Source organism: Trichechus manatus, unplaced genomic scaffold (genome assembly GCF_000243295.1).
Source record: "Trichechus manatus latirostris isolate Lorelei unplaced genomic scaffold, TriManLat1.0 scaffold00019, whole genome shotgun sequence".
Classification (NCBI taxonomy): Eukaryota; Metazoa; Chordata; class Mammalia; order Sirenia; family Trichechidae; genus Trichechus; species Trichechus manatus.
Genome location: NW_004443955.1, coordinates 5,827,455 through 5,835,177, shown reverse-complemented (window position 1 = coordinate 5,835,177; position 7,723 = coordinate 5,827,455). Strand labels below are relative to the sequence as shown.

Sequence of the window (7,723 nt, the reverse complement as noted above, 5' to 3'; positions counted from 1 at the left end):
TCCTGAGTCATTTCATATTTTCCCCATAGAATCCTTCACTATTGCAACTCGTGGCTTGAATTTTTTCTTCAGTTCTTTCAGCTTGAGAAATGCAAAGCGTGTTTTTCCCTTTTGGTTTTCCATCTCCAGGTCTAGCACGTGTCATTATAATACTTTGTCTTCTCGAGTCACCCTTTGATATCTTCTGTTCAACTGTTTTATTTCATCATTTCTTCCTTTCGCTTAGCTACTCAACGTTCAAGAGCAAGTTTCAGAGTTTCTTCTGACATCCATTTTGGTCTTTTCTTTCTTTCCTGTCTTTTTAATGATCTCTTGCTTTCTTCATGCATGATGCCCTTGGTGTCATTCCACAACTTGTGTGGTCTTCAGTCATTAGTGTTCAACGTGTCAAATCTATTCTTGATGTCGTCTCCAAATTCAAGTGGGATATACTCAAGGTCATACTTTGGCTCTCGTGGACTTTTTCTGATTTTCTTCAGCTTCAACTTAAACTAGCACATGAGCAATTGATGGTCTGTTCTGCAATTGGCCCCTGGCCTTGTTCTGACTGATGATATTGAGCTTTTCCATCGTCTCTTCCCACAGATGTAGTCGATTGTATTCCATACGGTGAGGTCCACGTGTATAGTCTCCATTTATGTTGGTGAAAAAAGGTATTTGCAATAAAGAAGTCGTTGGTCTTGCAAAATTCTATTATGCCATCTCCGGCATCATTTCTATCACCAAGGCCATATTTTCCAACTATCGATCCTTCTTTGTTTCCAACTTTTGCATTCCAATCTCCATTAATTATCAATGCATCCTGATTGCATGTTCGATCAATTTCAGACTGCAGAAGTTGGTAAAAATCTTCAATTCTTCATCTTTGGCCTTAGTGGTTGGTGCGTAAATTTGAATAATTGTCATATTAACTGGTCTTCCTTGTAGGTGTATGGATATTATCCTATCACTGACAACGTTGTACTCCAAGATAGCTCTTGAAATGTTCTTTTTGACGGTGAATGCAACACCGTTCCTCAAGTTGTCGTTCCTGGCATAGTAGACCATATGATTGTTCAATTCAAAACGGCCAATACCAGTCCATTTCAGCTTACCAATGCCTAGGATATCAATGTTTATGGCTTCCTTTTTTTTTTTTTTTTTTTGCCAACTTTCAATTTTCCTAGATTCATACTTCATACATTCTATATTCCGATTATTAATGGATGTTTACAGCTGTTTCTTCTCATGTTGAATCGTGACACATTAGCAAATGAAGGTCCTGAAAGCTTGACTCCATCCATATCATTAAGGTCGACTCTACTTTCAGGAGGCAACTCTTCTCCAGTCATATTTCAAGTGCCTTCTAACCTGAGGGGTTCATCCTCCGGAACTATATCAAACAATGTTCCTCTGCTATTCATAAGGTTTTCACTGGCTAAATCTTTTCAAAAGTAGACTGCATGTCTTTCTTCCCTGTCTATCTTAGTCTGGAGGCTCAGCTGAAAGCTGTCCGCCATGGGTGACCCTGCTGGTATTTGAATACTGGTGACATAGCTTCCAGCCTCACAGCAGCACGAAAGCCCCCACAGTATGACAAACTGACAGAAACTGGGGGGAAATCTGCAGTAGTTAACTAGTATAAAACACATGTAGAATGAGAATGACTAAAAATGAAAATTAGTCTGGACACTCCTAAATGATTATAGAGAGATACGATTCCAAATAGATCCTTGGTCTAGTGAAGACTGGCCTCTAAGATACTTAGGTTCATTCCTTCAGGAACATGGATATTATTATGGATAGTTTTTCCCCTTGAGTGGAGCCCTGTGGTGCAGGGTTAAGAGCTCAGCTGCTAACCAAGAGGTCAGCAGTTTGAATCCACCAGCTGCCCCTTGGAAACCCTATGGCGCAGTTCTACTCTGTTCTACAGGGTTGCTATGAGTTGGAATGGACTCGATGGCATCGCGTTTTTCCCTTTGAGTGACCCACATAGATGATAGAACTTCATACCTTTGTTTAGCTTTCATTGAAAGTTGAGAAATTTCGTGATTCATTAGTATCTCTATGGTGTGATATTAAGTTGGATCGAAATTCAAATATAAACAAATTATTTTCTTGTAGATTATTTTGGGTTTGCTAAGGAGCCCTTGTGGAGCCCTGGTGGCCTAGTGATTAAGAGCTACGCTGCTGACCCAAAAAGGTCAGTGGTTCAAAGTCACCAGCTGCTTCTTGGAAACCCTACGGGCAGTTCTACTCTGTCCTGTAGGGTCGCAGTGAGTCAGAATAGACTAGACAGCAGTGTATTTGATTTTTGGTTTGGGCGGGAAACTTGTTTTGCCCACCTTTCTATCTCCTTCCAAATGATCAGCTCTTTCTTTTATATTAACAATGATTTGAGTGCTTTATTTTCATGAACTTTTAAAAATTATACCTCAGTTATTTTTTTTTTTTTGCATTGTGTGTAGCAGTAATCCAGCTGGCAGGACACATACCATTATATGACCATTATATGGATTAGGACTGACTTTGGTGACTGAGAAATTTCAAATAGACCCTTGGACTAATAAAGACTTACCTCTAAGGTATTTAGGTTTAGTCTTTCAGAAAATATGAATATCATAGTGTCTTCTTCACGAATGATGTACATGATGGGATCTTCATAAGTAGCAGTTCACTTTTTATCATAGCTTGCTTTAATCACAAGTTAATAAAGGTTTTTGATTCGCTGGTTGTTTCTCTGTGGTGCAATATTTGTTTGGGTCTAAATGCCCAGGTAGGCAAATTCATGCCTGTTATATTATTTCAGCTTTACTATGTATGGTGATGTTGGTAGATCATTAATGAACGATAAACATTCAAAGATCCTGGCTTGTGGCCAGGGGATGAGATCCACATATTTGCTACCTTGTGTGTGTAAAGTTGAATAAAATTAAAATTTTCCCGATATCTGATTTACATTTTAGCAAGAGCATCCATGAGATGTAGTTCTCTGCTTTGGCTACCACCCTACTCCTGGTCACCTAGATAAAGACAACTGAGGAAAATCAATCTTTTGCTTTTTTGTGAGTTAAATTGTATGCCCCAAAAAGATATGTTGAAGTCCTAATCCCAGGTAACTGCAATTGTAAGCTTATTTGCAATTGAATAATGAGCAAACTGATACCCCATTATCAGATCCCAAGTGACATATTGCTCCAATATTTACAATATAATGAAAGTATATGCTATGAATACTGTCAGTTGTTCTTGAAATGGCAATTGAGATGAGTAGGTTTATCAATTCAGGCAATATGAGTACAACTATGGGTTGTGCTTCTCAATAAGGCTCAGGCATACCTGAAGGCAGCATCATGAGAAAAGTTTACTATTAACTGAAATTTTTTTGTTATAATGAGATATTTTCTGATTCTTGTTACCATCTGTATAATGTGATAAACCTTTAGTCTAAATAACAAAGGATATATATTAATGCTTATTAGTTTGTGATGGTAATGTTTTGGGATATGTTTGAGTGATTAATAACACTTAACAACAACAAAAAGTACACTTTGGCCAGAGATTTAAAATTCAAGAAGATGTATTGGCAAATAATCATGAAAATGAATATACTCTGAAGTGTCCTGATATATGATTTCTAGATGCCTAGTTTCATGTGGCTTCAGGAGGGTCATTTTGTGAGAGTTCATCTGCAATGAAACATGCAAATTGTTACAAACGTGGTTTCTTTCAATATATATCTACAAGGGGTAATATATGGAAAAGTATCTTTTCTGCATGAAATCTCACAAGCCCTCCACTGTGAAGAATCCTCTACGCATTATCTTCATATTTCTTGGTGTTAACGCTCAGCATCCTATATAATGGGCCATTTTTGCGGTACTGATCTTATCACTTTATTTAGGAATAGCATATATGAGCCACACCCATATGAGACAAGAATTTCTCTCCTTTGAGCCCTGTCACTTCATTGACAAAGATTTCTGAAAAAGAACTCTCTGAGCCTGCTGCCCCTGGGGCAATTCTGATCTCCAAGGTATCCTGCAGAGAACATGTGTGAACTCCGATCCAGTATAGGACTGGGCTTGAAGGAAGACATCTATAATAAGCACACTGAGGTTTGAAAGGAAGTATGCCTCAGGAATGCCATGGCATGAGTCATTGACAAGACATAAATATGTATAGAAGAGGATGACAAAAAAATTAGGCTCAATTGCATTATGTTGAGGCCCAGAAGAGGGGACAGTCCTGGAAGACAGAAATGGAACTTCTGGAAGGGGAGTTTTGAATGATATATTGGTCTAGAGACAATGAAACTCTAGTGGGAAAATTATTTTGCCCAATGTTATGTATCTCATTCTAAGAAGGCCACAAATTTCAATTTTTTAAGCCTTATTTAAATTATCTATAAGTACTAAAGTTTGGCATTTCTTACGCTTATTCATTGGCTTTTTTCCTATCCTTGTGTGTTTCAGAAAGACTAGCTGCCAAGAAATTCACGATTATGTTGATTCAAGGTAGGTGTCTGTATTTTATTTTGTTTCGTACCACCTGTTTGTGAGATAAGTGACGATTCATCCCATAGGCAATTGACTTTACACAATAAGATAAGATGAGTGCCCTGTGGTATTTTCTTTACAATGAGTGATTGAACAAGTGAACCCCAGGGGAGATCTCTAGATACTACCAAAACTTGAAGCAACTGCTAGTGAAGGAATTTTTGATTCACTGGCACCAAGTCCAATGAGTCATATTGATTTGGGGAAAGACACAGCTAGACAACTTTGTTTTCATAGTATTTTTATGGGACTTTAATGGAGTAGAGTTTCATTGGTGACACTGATCAGCTTCCCAAATTGAATGACTTCACCAATGAATAACAGTTGGCCCTTGAAACCTGGAATTGAGTGAACTGTTGACTAGTGTGATAATATTTTCAACTTAAAAAAAAAAACAAAAAAAAAAAAAACAACTCCATCGTTTTCTTTTTTTTATTGTATTTTAGATGAAGGTTTACAGAGCAAATTAGTTTCTCATTTAACAATTAATACACGTATTGTTTTGCCACCCCCATGACATGTCAACACTCTCCTCTTCTCAACCTTGGGTTCCCCTTTACCAGTTCTCCTGTCCACTCCTATCTTCTCGTGCTTGCCCCTGGCTGGTGTGCCCATTTAGTCTCATTTTGTTTTATGGACCTGTCTAATCTTTGGCTGAAGGGTAAACCTCAGGAGTAACTTCAGTACTTATTTAAAAGGGAGCCCAGGAGCCATACTCTAGGGGTTTCTCCAGCGTCTGTCAGACCAGTAAGTCTGGTCTTTTTTTTTGTTTTGTTTTGTTGAGTTAGAATTTTGTTCTACATTTTTCTCCAGCTCTATCCGGAACCCTCTATTGCGATCCCTGTCAGAGCAGTCGGTGGTGGTAGCTGGGCACCATCTAGTTGTGCTGGACTCATTCTGGTGGAGGCTGTGGTACTTGTGATCGATTAGTCCTGTGGACTAATCTGTCTCTTGTGTCTTTGATTTTCTTCATTCTTTCTTGCTCCAGATGGGGTGAGACCAGTGGAGTATCTTAGGTGGTCACTCACAAGCTTTTAAGACCTCAGACGCTACTCACCAAAGTAGGATGTAGAACATTTTCTTTATAAACTATGTTATGCAATTAAGTTAGATGTTCCCGGAGACCATGGTCCCCAACCCTTAGCCCAGTAATTTGGTCTCTCATGGAGTTTGGATATGTCTATGCAGCTTCCATGACCTTCCCTTGGACAAGTTGTGCTGGCTTCCCCAGTATTGTGTACTGTCTTACCCTTCACCAAAGACCACTTATCTGTTGTCTAGTTAGTGTTTTTCCCTCCCCACCCCTCTCCTCCCTTGTAACCATCAAAGGTTGTTTCTTTCTGTTTGTAAACCTTTTCATGAGTTTTTATAATAGTGGTCTCACAATTTTTGTCATTTTGTGATTGACTTATTTCACTCAGCATAATGCACTCCAGATTCAACCAAGTTGTGAGATATGTCACAGATTCATCATTGTTCTTTATTGTTGCATAGTATTCCATTGTTGTATGTACTCTTGTTTGTTTATGCATTCATCTGTTAATGGGCACTTAGGTTGTTTCCATCTTTTTGCTATTGGTAATAATGCTGCAATGAACATGGGTGTGCATATGTCTATTCATGTGATGGATCTTATTTCTCTAGGACATATTTCTAGTAGTGGGACTACTGGATCCTATGGTATTTCTATTTCTAGCTTTTTAAGAAAGTGTTATAATCTTTTCTAAAATGATTGTGCCATTTTGCATTTCCACCAGAAGTGCATAAGAGTTCCAATCTCCTTGCAGCCTCTCCAACATTTGTTATTTTCTGTTTTTCTGATTTGCGCCAGTAATGTTGGGGTGAAATGGTATCTCATTGTGGTTTTAATTTGCATTTCTCTAATGGCTAGTGATCACGAGCACTTCCTCATGTGTCTGTTAGCCACATGAATGTCTTCTTTGAAGTGTCTGTTCATACCTTTTGTCCATTTTTTAATTGGATTATTTTTCTTTTTTTGTAGAAATGTTGGATTCTCCTAAAGATTTTAGATTTTACAGATTTCGTAGGATTTTCATAGCCAAAAATTTTTTTCCCAGTCTGTATGTTCTCTTTTACTCTTTTGATGAGCATAAGTGTTTAATTTTTAGAAGATCCTAGTTATCTAGCTTATATTATGGTGTTTGTGTATTGTCAGTTATGGTTTGTATCCTGTTAATGCCATGTATTAGGGCCTCTAGCATTGACCCTCACTATGACCTTTATAGTTTTTGGTTTTATATTTAGGTCTTTGATCCATTTTGAATTAGTTTTTGTGTATGGTGTGAGGTATGGGTACTGTTTCATTTTTTTACAGATAGATATGCAGTTTTGCCAGCATCATTTGTTAAAAAGTCTGTCTTTTCCCCATTTGATGGACTTTGGGCCTTTGTCAAAGATCAGGTGACTGCAGGTGGATGGATTTACATCTGGGTTCTCAATTCTGTTCCATTGGTCAATGTGTCTGTCATTGTACCAGTACCAGGCTGTTCTGACCACAGTAGCTGTATATAGGTTCTGAAGTCAGGTACTGCAAGTCCTCCTACTTTATTCTTCTTCAATAGTGCTTTACTTATCCAGGGCCTCTTCCCTTTCCATATTAAGTTAACGATTAGTTTTTCCATCTCTTTAAAGAATGCTGTTGGTTCTTGGATCGGGATTGTATTGTATTTGTAGATTGCTTTGGGTAGAATTGACATTTTCACAATGTTGATTATACCTACCCATGAGCATGGTATGTTTTTCTAGTTATGTAGGTCTCTTTTGGTTTCTTGCAGTAGTATTTTTTAGTTTTCTTTGTATAGGTCTTTTACATCCTGGGTTAGATTTATTCCTAAGTATTTTTTTCTAATTATTTTTTTTTTATTGATGTAATTAAATGAAGTTTACATTTCAAGTTAGTCTCCCATACAGAAATTTTTTTTTAACATACATTGTTATGAGACCCCAACTTCTCACCCCATTCTGCGACAGGACACTCCTCCCCTCCACCCCTGATTCCCCATGAACATTCAACCAGCTCCTAACTCTCTCTGCCTTCCCATCTCACCTCTGGACAGAAGCCGCCCCTTTGGTCTCTTATATCTACTTGTCTAAGAGGCACATTCTTCACGAGTATCACTTTATGTCCCATAGTCCAGTTCAATCCCTGTCCGAAGAGTTGGCCT

At 38.0% G+C, this 7,723-nt stretch overlaps 1 non-coding gene across 1 annotated transcript; it reads left to right on the top strand.

Moving 5' to 3' along the window:
- The first annotated feature begins 4,134 nt into the window (after positions 1-4,134).
- Positions 4,135-4,211, top strand: LOC111819875 (small nucleolar RNA SNORD115). The gene has a single exon (XR_002823445.1). It is a non-coding gene; the product is annotated as a small nucleolar RNA SNORD115 (small nucleolar RNA).
- The last annotated feature ends 3,512 nt before the right edge of the window (positions 4,212-7,723 follow it).